The following is a 19624-nucleotide window of genomic DNA, read 5'->3' on the forward strand; positions in this document are numbered from 1 at the left end:
TTATATATATATATATATATATATATATATTATGGTAAATTACACTTTTAGTGCTTAAAGTATCACTTTTATTCTATTTTAATATCTAAACTTTAATATTTTTTTAAAAAAATCATATATAATGTTTACTTTTTATTTTATTTTGATATTCCGTTAAAAACTTAACCGCACTAAACGTAATTATTTTTCCTTTTCTAAATTCCACGCGTGTTTCCACTTGAAAACCCCCTCAAAGATGGAATTCCAACAACCATCAGAGAAAACGATTCACCGACGATGACAACAACCAGAGATTGCAAAGAAACACCAGGCAGCACCCCCATCGCAGCGACGGTTCACCGGTAATGAAAACCATGCGAGAAGATGACGGTTTAACACGGATGGAGGCTGACATTCCACACGTGTTTTAATGATCAACATCACCATTACACGTGAAAATATTGCATATTGGCTTCATTTGTTGAATGGATTTTCTGTTTCAAGGCTTTTCTGCCATTGTTTCTTGATTTCTTGGGGACATCAACGAGCGTTGTTGCATCGACCATTGCGGGAAGGATAATGATATTACTTTTAGATAGAATGGTTTCTTTGAGATATGATAGGTAGGCAAGCGACGGCTTTCTTAAACATCGCATTCCCTGACTGAGCGTCGTTGGCGAAAGAGGCAATGGTATCGATCGAAGATTGAAATTACGGATACGGCCACATTTTTTGTTGCGTTGCGTTTGTCGCGATTAGAATAAATATTTACTCATTAAATAAACTTAATTATCTAATAATCTTCAACCGTTATAATTACAAAAAAAGCCAATTTAATTAATAATTAGAATTTAAGTTAATTCTTAACACAAATCCATATTCTCAATGTTTTCTCGATTATGAAGCCGTCATCTTATGTCTCGTATCGAGACAACAATAACGAACGAGAAAAATCTTCATTAAATAAAAGATAACCAACAAAAACGAGAACACATGATGAAAATCATTTAAACCAAACTTCAATCTTAGATCCTCAATAGAAAAATCATCGCGATCAAATTAAGACTCGATCGTTAAAAATATATAAATAATTAAAACAAGTAAATTAGTTTTCTATTTTTCAATGTTATCTTAGTTTTTCACGTTGATTGATTATTCAATTGCATCGGTTTGGGTCTACCAAAATCAACAAATAGTCTAAGTAACAGAAGAAATAAGAGGAAAAGTCATAACCTGTTTAACGTAACAAAGTACAATTACACTTAACTAATCAAATCATCTTCTATTTTTTTCCCTCTTAATCATAGTACGAGGATAGAAGAATATACTATACTTCACGGGTCCATAATTGTTTGCATGAAATTATCAAACATTATATTATTCTAATTGGGTAATGAAATCGTAATTAGTAATCAATTTGCCTAAATTATTTTATAAATTATGACATAATAATACAAATTTCCCAACTCCATTATTGGCCCTAAGCACTACATCAACAACTAGTTCGCCGTAATAATAATATATTAATAATATTGGATGATTATAAGGTAATATATCCTACAAGACACAATTGATCGAACTCGAGATCTCTATGAATAACATCATTTTCTTTTATCACTGATATCACTTAAAAATTAAAATATATGAGTATCCGATAATAAACACCTCTAGCTGTTATTGTTAACATTTTTACGTTTTAATAAAAAGACATATTTATTTAAAATGTATTAAAATAGACCGCCTTAATATAATTTATACATAAAACAAGATGTTACATGCTAATGCAATTTTCTATAATTAATATGCATTTGATGTTTTTATGTAAAATAGTGAACCCTATATGACAAACACTAAATAAAATAATAAATATTCACGTGATAATAAATTTTTATGATGCTAAAACATATCCATTATGTATATTTACACGAATTATTTTAAGCTTACTGTTATTTTTAAATATTTGTTACATATTATATAATGCAAACTTAACCAATTATATGCACACAAATATACTCATTTCAAAGATATAAATTTTAAAATCAATAATTAAGTATAATAATTTAATTAAATGGTTATAAATTAATTTTAAATATAATTATAAAAATAAAAAAAATAATTAATTGATTCAAAATATTAAAGTCTTTTACTCTATAGTACGAGCCAATATACAAAAGTACAAATCGATATTTAATTAAAATCCATTGAAACAATTGAAATGCACAAAAATTGACCTAAACGAATTTTAAATTATTTGATATTGGTTGAAGAATACTAATATGATAATTAACAATCTCTGGAGTGTGCGGTTAAAAGTGATCGGTTGACACCTTTTTTTTGGTGGGTACTAGGTTCAACACTTGTCAAGTTTAAATATTGTCGTGGGCAAAATTATGTAGGGATCAAATTGAAAAAAATATTAAATTCAGGGATTGAAATTTAATATATCCCAAGAAAAAGTGAGAATTAGTTATATTGGTATCGGCGTGTTCCATCGTTTTGCCGGTGAGAGGAAGAGCGGTAAAATTAACCGTGCGAAATTTCTCGGTTTTTTTTCCCCAACCGTTTTAATTTCAAAGCATTAATTCCCAGCCGCACTCGCAGGTCTACCAATCTTAAAGTCCGACAGCATCCGCCATATGCGTAGTCCCGGCTAAACGATCTCATCAAAATCAACGATCATACCTCTTACGAACATGTGTCACAGTCATAGAGCGAGTACACAATCTACATACTCGAAAGGATGTGTCGTCATTATTATTTCTCCTTACCGCGGGCCTTCCCTCGCACAACTGTGACGTATCCAAAAATAAATAAAAAAGATTAAACAGCGAAATGAGCTACATGTTTAGCTGAAAACAGATTCAAAACAGAAGAAATTAAAGAAAATGTAGTAAAACAGAGAGAGAGAGAGAGAGAGAAAGAAAAGAAAAACAAAGCCGCCATAAAGGCAAAGCTCAACTACCCATCCATGAGACCAATATAAGCACTCTTTCTTTTGCATACATTAAAGCTCCGCCACATTTCTAAACCTCAGATTCAACTCTCGTTTTTTTTTTCTTCTTTCTTTTTTGGTGTTTTTAGATCTTTGATCGGAAGCAATGTGGAACGCGGCGGAGAACGTGTTCTCCAGGTCGGCGTCGTTCAGGGAGGATGATGATGAGGAGGAGGCGTTGAGGTGGGCGGCACTGGAGAGGCTACCGACGTACTCGAGAGTTCGAAGGGGGATATTCAAGAACATAGTCGGTGACTCCAAAGAAGTGGATGTGAGCGAGCTCGAGATGACCGACCAGAAGCTTTTACTCGAACGGCTCGTTAATGCTGTTGATGATGATCCTGAACGGTTCTTTGATCGCATGAGGAAACGATTCGACGCGTAATGATTATTTGCTTTCTCTTATTAATTCTTTTTTATATGTCATTTAATGTTTTTGTTAACTTAAACAGAAAGAACAAAGTGCATTTTTTCTGTGTTTTGATGATAGAATATTGACAAGAGTAGAAAATCAAGATTTCTGGACTTTTGCGTTTTTTTTTTGAAAAAAAAAATCTGACGTTAGCTTGACCGTTCGATTTAACTGGTAAGCTAAGCCAATCTATGGAAATATCTATTAACTGAAATAATTAACGTATAGTACTGACAGTTTCCGATGATTAGAAGCAAGAGTTTGTTTTCTTATCCGACGAATTTCATTCAAATTTGAAACCAGTCGCCTTATTTTATTTAATTTTCTGTAAATGATAATGAGTGTATATATTATATTTATAAATTCTGCAATTCTACAGTGCTATTATTTGCATTAGTCAAGTAAACTTTATTTATCATGTTTGTATTAGTAAAGAAACTTTTTGATTCTTAGAATTTTTTTTGGAGATGAGAAAAAAAGCTAAAATTTAGATTTCTTCTGGTAACAATTTCAGCATTTTATTTTGATGTTCTTGGTTGAGGTTGTTTTTATTTTTTTCTCTCCCCTGGAATGGTCTTCATTGTTGTTTAAAATTTGCTCTGGTTTGTGGTGTTGCAGAGTGCATTTGGAATTCCCGAAGATTGAAGTTCAGTTCCAAAATCTGACTGTTGAATCTTTTGTCCATGTTGGGGGCAGAGCATTACCAACCATTCCCAATTTTATTTTTAACATGGCTGAGGTAACAATTAATCCCTTTTTAAAAGCATATATAATGCTATTTTCTTAATGGCGTGCTAATATTAAAATGTTGTTTTCAGGCATTTTTGAGACAGTTGCGTTTATATCAAGGAAGGAGAAGCAAGTTGACTATATTAGATGGATGTAGCGGGATTATTAGGCCTTCAAGGTATGTTTAAACGAGTTCTATTTCCTATTTTTCGAAATGGGTTTTAATTATGTTAAAGTGCTACATCGGTTATTACTTTAAAAAATGCAGATTAACGCTACTATTGGGTCCTCCAAGCTCGGGAAAGACCACGTTTTTGTTGGCTCTGGCTGGACGCCTTGGATCTCATTTGCAGGTATCCGGATACTTGGAAGGTTCTATGGTAGCTATCGTAACTGCCAATTATTTTGTCCCATATTGGAGTCCTAGACCTGAAAATGGGGGAAATAAAGGCAAAAACCAGAAGACATTTGCATTTTCTATGGTTTACATTGTTAAGAATTGATAGGATAGTAGTAGTACGGTAACGTGTGAAATAAGATGAAGATGGTCTTAATGGTCCTATGTATGTATCGGAATTGCATATATGTTTTGTTAATTAACATTAAGAATCAAGAGTAGGATCATTAGGCAAGCTTGGAGCTAAAATTCCTTTTAGCATGATGTCAATCCCAATTAACTGGACGTAAATGGTGATACTATTGAACTATATTTGCACCTTACCTTCCACCGTGGAGTTTTGTTCTCTACAAATATTTCCCTTTGCTATTCCTTTCTTGTTATTCATTATAGTTTATTACTTTGTAGATGTCTGGCAAAATTACTTATAATGGACATGGACTAAAGGAATTTGTTCCTCCGAGGACATCTGCTTACGTCAGTCAACAGGACCGGCATGTGGCTGAAATGACAGTGAGGGAAACACTTGAATTTGCTGGAAGGTGTCAGGGAGTTGGATTTAAATACGGTAAGCATTGAGAAATCATCTTTATGCCCATAATTCACAATTCTTCGTTGCTTACTTACGCATACCTGCAAAAGATATGCTTTTGGAACTTGTAAGAAGGGAAAAGAATGCTGGGATAAAACCTGATGAAGATCTCGATATCTTTATGAAGGTAAGTGCCATGAGTTGCCAATATCACTTGGGTTGTTATGTTATCATTTTATTAGTTCAGGATGCTGAGAGTTTTTAATGGTCTTTCTTGTTTCTAGTCACTAGCTTTGGTGGGGAAAGAAACAAGCCTCGTGGTAGAATACATCATGAAGGTATTCTCTAGATGCTGATCACTGCAAGATGCATGTCCCATTATGTGTCTTTTAATACCTCAAGTGGCATGATTTTCTTGCAATTGGCAATTTAACAAGCTTTATGTTCTTTGTTAATGGTTTTTCTGAAGAATTAAAATTCATCTTACAAAGATTTTAGGATTGGACTTATGTTCTGACACATTGGTGGGCGATGAAATGCTTAAAGGTATATCAGGGGGGCAGAAAAAGCGGCTCACAACAGGTTTTTTTCTTTGTACCTCTTTTCTTCTTGCTTACTAAGAATCTCTCTGTTTTTCATTTATGCCGATTTATCATAACTGTTATTTCAGGTGAATTATTAGTTGGGCCAGCTAGAGTGTTGTTCATGGATGAAATATCAAATGGGCTTGATAGTTCTACTACTTATCAAATTATTAAATATCTGAGACACTCAACTCGTGCTCTGGATGGGACTACTGTAATTTCTCTTCTTCAGCCAGCTCCCGAAACTTATGAGTTGTTTGATGATGTTATACTTTTATGTGAGGGCCAGATTTTATACCAGGGGCCTCGTGATGCAGCCCTTGATTTCTTCTCATTTTTGGGATTTAAATCTCCGGAGAGAAAGAATGTGGCAGACTTCTTGCAAGAGGTTGGAGGCTATAGCTTTGTGAACATATCTAAGAAATTGTATTGTATTTGCTCAAGTTTTCTGCACACAGGTTTTGTCGAAGAAGGATCAAGAGCAGTATTGGTCTGTTCCATTCCGCCCTTATCGTTACATTCCACCAGGAAAATTGCCGAAGCTTTCCGATCCTACCAAACTGGGAAGAACTTGCAGGAGGAACTGAGCATTCCATTTGACAGGCGTTATAACCATCCTGCGGCACTGTCAACTTCTCGTTATGGCGTGAACAGGAGTGAACTTCTTAAGACCAGCTTTGACTGGCAGTTGCTACTGATGAAACGGAATTCATTTATATATTTTCAAATTTATTCAGGTAAATCTGTATCTTTATCCCCCAACATACAAGCGCATTTCTATTGATCCATTAGATCAATTTGTTCTCTGTGTCATACCAACTAATTTTAAAGCTTAATTTCCACTCAGACTGAAACTGATTTGCTAACATTGTCTTCTCTACCCCAGCTTTTTATTGTTGCCTTAATCACAATGAGTGTTTTCATGCGGACGGCACTGCACCATAACACAATTGATGATGGAGGATTGTATCTAGGAGCACTGTACTTTTCCATGGTTATTATTCTTTTTAATGGATTTACGGAGGTTTCAATGTTGGTGGCAAAACTTCCTGTTCTTTACAAGCATAGGGATTTGCATTTCTATCCAAGCTGGGCTTATACACTCCCTTCCTGGCTGCTAAGTATTCCAACATCACTCTATGAGTCTGGTTTCTGGGTGGCAATTACATACTATGTGATTGGTTATGATCCTGATATAACCAGGTAATATTGCTTTCAAATAAATTTTGGCTTGTATCATGGCAGTTTAGAGAGTCAATTGTCATTTTAATTCTAAACAATGCAGATTTCTTCGACAATTCTTGTTGTATTTCTGTCTGCACCAGATGTCTATAGCTCTTTTCCGTGTGATGGGATCCTTGGGAAGAAATATGATAGTTGCCAACACGTTTGGATCTTTTGCTATGTTGGTGGTCATGGCTCTTGGAGGCTATATCATTTCAAGAGGTAATTAGACTGGCATGTTTGCCATGTTTGATGTGTGTGTATATAATAATTGCTGATGCTATATGATATTTATTCTTGTTCAATCTGACAGATCAAATACCTAGGTGGTGGATCTGGGGTTATTGGGTTTCTCCTTTGATGTATGCTCAGAATGCAGCTTCTGTCAATGAATTCCTTGGACATTCCTGGCATAAGGTAATATTATAAAATATTTATTTTTGCATTTGCTTCTTTATCATTTGTTGCAATATTAATGATGTCGGGAGAAGAATCAGCAGCAATAACTGTTGAACAACGTTTGATACTTGATAGGTAGCATTCGCATGCTGAGTCTGAACTTCTATTGCTATGATTAGTGGGTGAGCTCGAGGTGTACTTTCCATTTGTTTTTAGAAGTGTTTAATTGGTGTCATGACCATGCCTACCTAAGCTCGTGAAAATGGATTTATTTTGCTAAAATAAAGCTCGCTATCTTAATACTTGTTTCTTTGTTCTCCGGGTTCTGTCATGTTTGAAACAAGGTCTCTGACTGTGAGATGATTCCGGAATTTATATTTAAGTAGATCGACTTTGGATATAAGCAACAGAAAAGTTGTTAATTTACAGTTGCAGCATTATTGGTTCTAGGGTGAAACTTGAAACCCGCTGACTAAATTTCCTTGCTTGTAGAGAGCTGGAAACTATACTAACTTATCATTGGGTGAGGCATTGTTGAAAGCACGAAGTTATTTTCCAGAGAACTACTGGTATTGGATAGGTGTTGGTGCTTTGCTGGGATACACAGCTTTCTTGAATCTCCTGTTCACATTCTTTCTGGCTAACCTTAACCGTAAGCTATCTTGTTATATTAAAAAATTTATCGATCCTAAACTTCCTTTCTTAGAAAAACATTTAATATATCTGGTCTAAATATAATTAATTTATAACTTTCCATTTACTACAGCTCTGGGAAAGCAACAGGCTGTTTTCTCTAAGGAAGAGCTGCAAGAGAGAGACAGGAGAAGGAAGGGTGAGAACGTTGTTACTGAACTGAAATATTATTTGCAGAATTCAGCCTCACTAAATGGTAAATAAGACATTTTCCGTCTTTATATCTTTTTTAATTCGTATTAGCATGCAATCACGTATTTACGTTTTCTATTCAACTGCTGGGCAGGAACATATTTCAAGCAGAGAGGCATGGTTCTCCCATTTCATCAACTTTCTATGTCTTTCAGCAATATAAATTACTTTGTAGATATCCCTGTGGTATGGTATATTGACCTTTTCCCCTTTTCTATTTTTTTTTGGAGATGCATTGATCAAATAACTTCTTATCTATGCATCTTTTCAGGAACTGAAGCAACAAGGGATAACAGAAGACAGATTGCAGTTGTTGGTCAATATTACTGGTGCATTTAGACCCGGTGTGCTTACAGCTTTGGTTGGTGTCAGTGGTGCTGGTAAAACTACACTCATGGATGTTTTAGCTGGTCGAAAAACCGGAGGGGTCATCGAAGGGAGCATACATATCTCTGGTTATCCCAAAAGGCAAGAAACTTTTGCAAGAATTTCAGGTTACTGTGAGCAGAATGATATTCACTCTCCTTGTTTGACTGTTCTGGAATCGCTTCTTTTCTCTGCTTGGCTTCGGTTACCATCGGATGTTGATGCCGAGACACAAAGGGTAATATAAAAGACCTTTCTTTTTCTTTTGTCTTTTTAATTATGTTTGGCAGCTTAATCTATCATAGGGGTTAATTTTCAGGCATTTGTTGAGGAGGTGATGGAACTTGTGGAGCTTACTCCATTGAGTGGGGCATTGATTGGCCTGCCAGGAGTGGATGGCTTGTCCACTGAACAACGAAAGAGACTCACTATTGCTGTTGAACTGGTTGCCAACCCTTCTGTAGTCTTCATGGATGAGCCTACATCAGGATTGGATGCTAGATCTGCTGCCATCGTAATGAGGACTGTCAGAAACATTGTGAATACTGGACGAACAATCGTGTGCACTATCCATCAGCCCAGCATAGATATCTTTGAATCCTTTGACGAGGTCTTTTTCTCTTTAAAATTATTCCGTGCCAAACAGGCAAATCAAGAGACAAGTTATTTTGTACTTCACCATAATATAATCATTTTGAGCCCTTCCTAATTCAGCTTCTTATTTAATTTATGATTGCAGCTTTTGTTTATGAAGCGCGGAGGAGAGCTCATATATGCTGGTCCACTTGGCCCCAAGTCTTGTGAACTCGTAAAGTATTTTGAGGTCGGATTGTGATTGTTCATCCCGTAAATATTTAAATGTTTATTGAACTATGAACTTGGCCTCTGAAAAAAAATGGAAGTTGGTGTCACTCATGTTGACTCTATAATTTTGTTTTCTAGGCAGTTGAAGGAGTGCCTAAGATCCGACCTGGCTATAATCCTGCAGCTTGGATGCTTGAGGTTACTTCATCAGCTGAAGAAAATCGTTTGGGGGTGGACTTTGCAGAAATTTATCGACGATCAAATCTATTTCAGTAAGGGATACTTATTTTGGAATTTCAGCTGGTTCTTATGGTTATTCATTTAGTGTTTTAGTTCTAACCATCTTTTCAAAAAATTCATCTAATTTCATTGTACTACTCTGTTTCAGGCGCAACCGGGAGTTGGTTGAAAACCTAATCAAGCCAAGTAGCAATACTAAAGAATTAAACTTTCCATCCAAGTATTCCCAGTCCTTTTATGCACAGTTCTTAACATGTCTTTGGAAGCAAAATCTATCTTATTGGCGAAACCCCCAATATACAGCAGTTAAATTCTTCTATACTGTTGTCATCTCGCTGATGCTTGGAACAATATGCTGGAAATTCGGTTCGAAAAGGTTTTCTACTCTGCATCCTTTTCTATACCATTTATATAGCTTTGTGTTTATGTTTTCAAGGGATTTTGTTTATAATTCTTAGCTTTGGTTCATATGTTTTCTGCTTCCCCTCAATCCTTATTGTACTTTATTTTGAATGATCTGTTATTTGCTATTTTTTAATACATTTCCAAAGAAGCTCACTGATATAAAGCATGATTAAGGTTCTAACTGGGCAGTGCATAGAAGCATATTATTGACAGTTCATGACTTTACTATTAGAATGATGCAAGTTGTAGCAAAATCCGGTTTTCGTTTGGAAATGATGAACAAATCACTTTCGTTTCATACATTTCTGATCTGTTCATGGATTGTTGTCTTCCGTGCCTTAAAAGTCATCTTCCATTTTGGTTATCCCATCTTTACTTATAGTCTATTGTTTCAATTTGATGCACTTACAGGGAGAGCCAGCAAGATTTATTCAATGCCATGGGGTCCATGTATGCTGCAGTCCTTTTCATTGGTATCACAAATGCAACTGCGGTTCAGCCTGTTGTTTCTATCGAGAGATTTGTTTCATACCGAGAAAGAGCTGCCGGAATGTATTCAGGCCTAGCCTTTGCATTCGCTCAGGTGAGCTCCGATTTTCAGCCGTAACTGTGGGCGTTTTAATCTTTAGAAATCAGCCTTGATTCATTCTGCTGTTTTTTTACAGGTTGCCATTGAGCTCCCGTACGTGTTTGCACAATCAGTAATTTACTGTTCAATTTTCTACTCCATGGCCTCGTTTGATTGGAATGCTTTGAAATTTCTTTGGTACTTTTCTTCATGTACACAACTTTGCTATATTTCACCTTTTACGGAATGATGACGACAGCTGTCACACCAAATCACAATGTGGCGGCCATAATCGCTGCTCCGTTTTACATGCTTTGGAACCTTTTCTCTGGCTTTATGATTCCCCACAAGGTAATGTATAAGTCCAGTCGTTTTCTTGTCTCTTCAAATTGTGGCCTAATCCGCCAATGCTTAGTTTCATGAGTAAACAAATGTTGTCTAATTTTCCAGAGAATCCCCATATGGTGGAGATGGTATTACTGGGCAAACCCCATAGCCTGGAGTTTATATGGCCTCGTGATTTCGCAATACGGCGATGACGACAAGATGGTCAAGCTATCGAACGGAGTTGACTCGATGCCTATGCGAGTGTTACTCAAGGCAGCGTTCGGGTATCGACATGATTTCTTGGGAGTAACAGCTGTTATGGTAGGCTTCTTTGTCATCTTTTTCGCCGTGATATTCGGTTTTGCGATAAAAGCCTTCAATTTCCAAAGGAGATGACAAGATTTTGATTTGGTGGGAACCAAGGGAGATGTGCATGTTCATGCCTCATCTCGTGCAGATCAATTTCCTTATGAACATGAATCTGTATAGGAAATATATAGTAATTTTTTTATATAAAAATGGTTGTAGTGTAAAATAAGAAAAATAAAGTAGGTATATATTACATGTTTTAAGCTCTAGATCAGTATAGATGTCAATCGGACTAAGTGGGAGGTTTGATTTTTGGTTCAAGTGTAGTAGAACAATAATAGCTACTGTATTTTTCAGCATGGTTATCGAGTAAATTGTACACTTGCATTTTAGCTTACTATATTACAAGTAAAATGACAATTTCATACAATAAGAGGGGTAAAATGATATTTACTGTTTTAAAACATAAAATTCGTCTCCTCTTTATCCTATATCTTTTTTCATTTATTTATTACCACTTTTAGCCATTATTTTTCTTTATTTTCTTTTTGTATGTATGTATGTCATATGATGGCTAAATAAGACAAACTAACACAGAAGGGTGATGGTGACCAATTGAACCAAAATTAACTCATCTTTTATATTTCGATGGAAAAAAAAAACACAATATATATATATATATCCGCAGCTTTCTAAAAGCAGAACGTATCATTTAGTAAAATCATAGAGGTGATAAAACAAACTGAAAGTAATAAATTTAAAGTTAATCCAATGAGGTTTAGTGTTAACCCTGTACCCTCTCCACCTTAATCTCGCTTCTTCCCAGTCTAGTTTTTAAACTGTGGTTCTTCTACATCCAACAAACACCATTAGCCTCCACAAAATACATGAATAAATCTCAAAGCTTTAGCTTCTTAGGCTTATATATGACATTTTGTTGGGGCAATAATCCAACCCCCTCCCCCCTTTTTTCTGATTCAAGACAGTTGACATTAACAAAGTAGCAAAAAGACATGTCAGAAAACCATGTTATATATATTTATATATATAGTGTAAGGAACTATACCGGTTTAACGTATATAGAGATGCCGCCGAGAGTTGATCACTTCCAGAGCTTCACACACTTGTCATGGCCAGCTGAGGCTACCATGTGTGTGACAGTTGATGCTGCCAGTGCCGACACTAGGTTTTCGTGGGCATGTCGGGTCAATATTTTGTTCTCCATCATGTTCCACAGCTCCAGAGTCCCGTAACAGCCGATGACCAACAGGGAAGAATAAGAAGGATGGAAAACACACGTTTTAAATTTGGTGCCACTGCCAGTGCAGTTCAGTTCATGGACGCATTCTCCTTTGCCACCAGATCCAACAGTCCACACCCTCACCAAGTCATCACTCAACGATGCCAAAACTCACCATTAGCATCCCAACACACGGAATGGACAGCAGTTTTATGCCCCTACAATAACAGTGTGATCAAAATGATTAGTTAGCATTGAGGCTTCAAGTGTGTACTATTTCAGGCAAAAGATGCTACTCCATGTATAATAACCCAGAAAAAGAAAGCTGAAACAAAAAAGAGACGTGATAGAAATATTTGACGGAAAAATTACAAGATATTTGTCGTTCCATATCCAAAGTCATACGATTCGGAAAAGGGGGGGGTTCTACTTTGCTCAGTGGGTTGGTTAAAAAAGAACCAAATGGAATGGCAGCATACAGGATGCCATGACGTTTAAATCAAACCTTCGAATACAAATGATTGTGCACCGTGGAGGCATAAGTTTTAGAGCATGTGGAATTGTCTTCCTATAAAGCTTTCATGGCAAAGAACAAATACAAACGTTCAACATTCATGACACTAGTTTCATTCTTGTCAAGACTTCTCCAAAGGCGCATTGCAAAGAAACCATGACCACGCAACATCACGATCAATTAGTTTTCTTATTCTATATGCAACAAAGCCAGGGTGTCGGTGGATTCCATAACAATTACCAAAACCTCATTTCACTGTAGGGTACAAAATGCCATACTGAAATTAGAAAATAAATAGAAAAGTCCCAACTTACCTGTAACTTGGCCCTGCAAACTTGGGCTTCTACGTCAAGTAGGGATACCGTATTATCAGCAGCAGCTGCAAGAAACCTTCCAACACGAGGCTGAAATCTTATCTGGGATGCACCACCCTGATAAAAGGGGGGAAAAGGAAGGTATTAGTTATAAAAATAAGATCATACGAAAGAAAGTAAAACATCTATACACATTGTACATAGCCATTTCTAGAGAATAGATCATAACACTATATACCTTCAAAACTCCAGCACAGCTACCATTCTTAACGCTCCAATATCGAATCTCGTTATTATCACATGAGCAGATAAGGTCATCTTTGGTAGGGTGGAAGTCAAGTGATGTAACAGTTGTAGAATGTCCCATAAAAGTACGACGTGAATAACCAGGCTGCAAAATAGAACCATGCATCCATAAATCATGAAATATAGAAGAGATCTTCACCGGCATAGTTCACATGGACAAATGCTCCACATGAAAAATTTAAAGAAAATCCTTACATTATCAACATCCCAGACCCTGACTGTTCTGTCAGCTGAAGAGGTTGCAAGCCTTGACATGCTTGAACTGAAACGAACGTCAGTTATCCATTGAGAATGTTCTTCAAGGGTTGACTTTAATGCAAAAGACTTCGTGCACCAAAGCGCAGCCTGTGCAATGGCATCATCAAGTAAGCATGTTTATCTTTCATTCTACAGAAAAATTAAAAACTTCAGATGGCACTGAAGTTTGTCTATCAACCAGAATATAAGGTTTAAATAGTTCATACCACAAAATAAAATAAAATAAAAAGATTGTATGGAATAAAATCAAATCACCCTGTACCTTTTTATCATGGCCACCAGTAGCAAGCAACTTCCCATCAGCTGAGAAGTGACAAGAATCAACTTTACTTGTACTGGCTGGGATAAGTTGGACTTCCATAAATGTTAAGCCTGACATTACAGTATTATTAAATATCTATGCATTTCACTCATTGTAAGAAATTGCTGATATTTATGAGGGGAAGACATGCCACAATAATTAAAAAAAATTAAAATTAACCATACCTTTGCTGATATCACCAGACCAACCCACTCCATCTCTAGGCTCTGGATCATCATGAGACAGGAATGACTCTACGTTATCATCTAGAGACCCATCATCGACAAAACGGTCTATATCAGCCTGTGATTTATTATCTCAAGTTACCCCACAGCAGAATGGAATATCGATCAAAATAACTAGAAGCAGTCCACAAAAATCATCCAATCTAGGGAATGATAAATCCCAAAATATCATATGTAAATCGGTATTAGCTAAGACTAAACATGTAGATTGTAAGTTTGTAATGATTTCACTACTGATAGCATCTCTTCTGAAATCAAGTTATTTAACATTGATTCTTTAAGTTAAAGAGCCTATCCAAAATAGCTCCCTCTTTACCATATTGTCTATGTTATATACTTTTTAATGTCTTAGAAGATACACTATATTTCCTGCTTCCTATAGGTGATACCAAAATCAGAATAAGCATACTATATATACACTTAGGTTGCCAAGCCATTTGCTCCAGGAACTTTCCATAGAAACTAAAAGAGCCAAAATCTAAATTTCAGCACTGCAGAAAAATAAGAACTTTGAAGAAAATACAAAAGCAAGACAAGATGTTAATCAAAAGATGGTTAGAAGCTTTACCAATTGATTAGGAGCTGATGTAAGGGAACCCAAACCAACAGAGCCAAACATAAGCAAAGACTTGGAGGAACCAGTATTATGGGGCAAAGTGGGCATTGATATAGCATCTCCTGCTGTGTGAGTAGAAGGTGAGCTTGGAGATGGTCCAGTGGTGTTTGCAGTTCCTGAGCTATTGACTGGACCTGATGATGACCCTGGCTGCTTCCTCTTTCGGCCACCTTGATTTTTTGAAGCCTTAATAAAAAAAATGTAATACTAAGTTAAAAATGCCGGCATAGCAGGATGTTGATTTGAAATGCTGGTTACGGTAATCCAATTCCAGAGCATGAGATAGATCAGAAAGAATCCAAAGGTCAAAATGCATACCTATCACGTATATCTTTTAAAACATTTATATATTTTGGGAGAATGAATAATCTACAAACATTAAAACAGGAAAAAAAATAGAAAATGACATATTGATAGCTTGATTAACAGCCCAATCCCAGTAAAAGTTAAACCTGGTCATTTCCATTAAAGGTGTTAGATATGCTACTATCAGGCATCATTCTGCAGGTACCAACCGTTTTATCTTGCCGCTGGAGGTGAGGATTTGAATTCTGAGACTGCTGACTTGAAAGTGGATTTTGTGCAAGTTGTTGTGATTGTTGATGATTTTGATGCATTTGTTGCTGCTGTAACTGCAAAATATTAACACCATTTATCAAGTGTGAGGAAGCTACAAGCCTACAACAGCTTCAAATGTAATGAGAGCATCAAGAATAACAACAATTGTCAACTTTGTGCAGTACAGACAAAAATACCTTGACTGACATATCGACATCCCCATGAGACAGCCCAGGAGAACCAATTTGCAAGGGTGATCCAACTTTGGGAACCACATCACCGAGAGAATTTAGTTGGCCATCCTTCCCAAGACCCATAATCTGATTGTTTAGAAGCATATGCATTTTTCTGCTTTCGAAATCATTTGCTGATTGGGATGACAAGTTTTGTTGCGCTTGAAAGAGAAGTTGTTGCTGTAGCTGAAGCTGACTGAAGGGCTGAGAGGACTGAATTAAAGTTTTCTGCTGCTGGAGAAGCCCAGATCGAAGTTGGTCTAGTCCCTATAATTGGTAAGCTACTTATTAGACAAGGAAACCCATACATAAATCTTGCAAGCTTATTACGTTTACCGTAACGTATGAATAAAATTTTGAACACAACCCCACAAATCAAATCTGATACGCATTTTATGCAGCAGTATCAACAATTATAATCGGATTTCAACCATAGATAAAAAGTTAAAGCATCTCAATTGTTCTACTCCACTTTACTTTCCACGAGATGGATTTAGAAATAGCAAGATTTACCTCCGTGGACTATAATTATACATATAAATTAATCATTTTTCCCTGTGTCCATTCGACAAAGTTGTTTCATAAGTTATCAATAAGACACAATATCAGGGTTTACGCATATCCATTACAAACCATTCAACCAAGACAACAAACTTCTCTTGAAGCAAACTAGAGCATGTTTTATTATCCAAAGTACTGGCAATTAGTTACAGCCTAACAGGAAATCAGAAAATCCAGGATGAGATACATAAGTGCTTAACAAATGATTTATTCAATAGAGAACCCTAACACAAGATATTCCAACATTTAGCAAACACGTCCATTGTCTTTCACAACCAAACAATGATTTATTCAATAGAGATCCCCAAAATTGAACTTGTTTTTTATTCATTGCATGGCTCCTATTTTTGTAATAAAAACCATACAATGAACTCAATATTGTTCGTTTGCAGCAAGTAAGTGAAATTGTGAATATGGAGGAAATACCAATTTCATAACTAATGTAAGTCAAAAGACTTACCGTTAAAGGCCATCCTTTCAGTGTCAAATTGCCACCAGCTTGATTTGATCCTTAAGTACAAATGTACAAATATGAGTTAAATAAAGCGGTAATCTATACCTTAAAAAAACTCTCCTGAGGTGAGAATTTTACCATGAACTCCAACTAATGATTCAACAGGACCAGCAGCTCTTGGAGTCAACATTGAATTGATCTCACTCCTTGAATCCTGCATCAGCATACGGTATATAAAACAACCAATATTATTTTAAGGCCAAAACAGAAACTGCAATCCGAGTTCCAAACTTTATAATATATACAAAAAGGATAAAAAACAATTAAGTTACCTGGGTGGGCACTGAAATCTGCTGACCTCGATTTTGCATTTGCTGAAGACTTCCTGATATATTTCCAGGTGTACCATGCAGTGTATGCCTGTATGTATCACTAACAGTTCTTACACAGCACAAACATGACAAAGCAACTAATGAAAACAATAAATGATCCTTTTAACACAAAAAGACCACATGAGAATTGAGAAGTACCCAGGTGGCTGGCCAACCATTGAGGTTGCTTTCATCATTGAAGCTTGATTAGGATCCAGAAGCTGGCCCATATTACCACCTGGTTGCTGCAATTTATCTGATGTAAAAAAAAATGCAAGAATGGGCGAAAAAGGGTGGGATCAATTCTTATCAAGCTAATGTACCTTCACAGCTGTATCATCCAAGGAATCCCTTTGGCGTGGAAACCTAAAATTCTCATTATACATCTTTCCTGTGGCGGCAATTGCACTTGCAGTGCTCTCCTTTATGTGAGGTTCACCAAGAAGCCCATTCGCAGCATCATTTGCTAACTGAGTCCCTTCTCTTTGCTGCTGCTGGTGGTGCTGCTGAGCTTGCCTCTGCAATAAGAGCTGCTGCATCTGCATCTGCATCTGCTGAGGCTTCTGATACAGTTGCTGCTGCTGCTGCTGCACCTCTCGAGCTTTGACCATTTGAATCTGCCATTCTTTAACAATTTAATTAAAAAGCAAACTTGCTAAACTAACTCAGAGAAAACAGCAATTGTAAAATGACTATTGACATGAATAAAAGAATTCAAATAAAATTAATAAGATATGATCCATTTCACATTTGCTCCTTAAAATTGGCCATCCTTGTGTTGACTCTTTACTTAAATTGAGACTCCAATCCAAACAAAAAGCAAGACAATACCATAGAAGAAGATATAACAGTATCAATTACAAAACAAACCCACGTTGTTACAGCATGCAGGAAGTTCCTTTTTCCACAAACAAATGTAGTAATTTATATGCAAGAACAGAGAGAGCTAGACAAGTGGGCAACACACTTCAATGTAGGAAGAAGCAGCTTCTGAATGCTTCTCATTAGTCCTTGCGATGAATATGTCCCAAAATACAGACCACCACTCGAATAAGAAACCACCAGCGCATCAATAGCTGGAAAGCACATTAAATAACAGAATCATTAAGTTCCAAATGCTATTTTTCAAAGTTATCTTTCTTCGCAAGATTTTTTTTTTTTTAGCATGTCATACCTACTGGGTCAGTTGACACTTTCCCTTCATCTTGAAATGCCTTCGCAGTAGCATTTAACTTCCTCTTCATCAGGTAATCATATATATACACATCCAACCTGTGCTCGTAAGGAATAAACATTAAAATTTCAGTTCTCAGATTTTAACAAACAGTAAAAGGTAATAAATTTAGATTCAGAACATCAAACCCTAATATAAAGAAAAACCTTCATTAGCCAAAAAACAATATGTTACTAAATAATGCAGGAACTCTAAATAATAAAGGTGGAAAAATAAACCAATGGGAGCATTAAAAAGGGAAATAAAAGAAAAACATTTTCATTTATCTCTGAACAAACCCCTAAATCACTATATTGTGCTAACTTCATCCACAACCCAAAACAATAAAAAAGCAAAGGTCGATGAACAAAATGGAAACTTAAATAATGAAGTTAAAACTCAACACAAATAAAAGAACCCCAGTAGGCAAAAAACAGCAGAAGCACACAGAAGACAACTTACATTTTATCAGCTTCCCAGTTTGTTTGCGACATGATTGTTGTTCTTTTTCTCTCTTTTTGAAGGTTAAATCCCCAGGGAAAAAAAAGGAAAGTCCTTAAAATCCGTAAGCCCTAAACAATGCAAGGGAAATGGTCAGGAATTCTAAAGAAATGGGTTTTCAATCAAACGAGAAATTAATTATATATAATTTTTTATAGATTAAATTAATCAGAACATAAACTGTTTCTTCAAGAAGTTAATGACGGTTTAGCTTTATTTGTAAAAAAAAAATCATTTTGGAGGGAAATTAATTTTTTATCTTCCCAGATTGGAGGGAAACTAATTAAAAGTATAATATTTATGTGACTTTCTCAGTTGTAAGCTTATTTTCTCAGGGATTTGTGTTTGCTATTAAATACTAATTAATAATTAGCCCCTAACTATTTATCACATTCTTTTTTTATACAGTACTAGTATTATATTCAAAACTAAAATTAAAGATAAATTATTTATCTACTCACTAATTTATTTATAAATTTCTGTTTTAACCACTAGTTACTATTTTTTTTCCTAAAATCACCCATTTGCAGTTATGTTTGACCGTTGATGTGATAGAAATGATGATATATAACAGTTTTAGTCCTCGCAACTTTTATATTGTATCAAATTAGTCTTTATGTGAACTCGACAATATATCAGCCTATCTCATCTCTAAGCTTAATCTATTACCAAAAATGTGTAAATAAGATCATACTTTTTTTAATATAATCATTGGTATTTAACTTACTGACCAATTATTCTTAATTGAGTACCGTAAAAGTTTATTATAAAACAACTTTTCAATTTA

The 19624-nt window shown here is 35.7% G+C and overlaps 2 pseudogenes; one reads left to right on the plus strand and one right to left on the minus strand.

Annotated features, from left to right (window-relative positions):
- The first annotated feature begins 2812 nt into the window (after positions 1 to 2812).
- Positions 2813 to 11470, plus strand: LOC120156621 (annotated as a pseudogene).
- A 748-nt stretch (positions 11471 to 12218) lies between these two features.
- LOC120156732 lies at positions 12219 to 18975 on the minus strand (annotated as a pseudogene).
- Between the last annotated feature and the right edge of the window lie 649 nt (positions 18976 to 19624).

This window comes from Hibiscus syriacus, unplaced genomic scaffold (genome assembly GCF_006381635.1).
Source record: "Hibiscus syriacus cultivar Baekdansim isolate YM2019G1 unplaced genomic scaffold, ASM638163v2 tig00111234_pilon, whole genome shotgun sequence".
Taxonomy (NCBI): Eukaryota; Viridiplantae; Streptophyta; class Magnoliopsida; order Malvales; family Malvaceae; genus Hibiscus; species Hibiscus syriacus.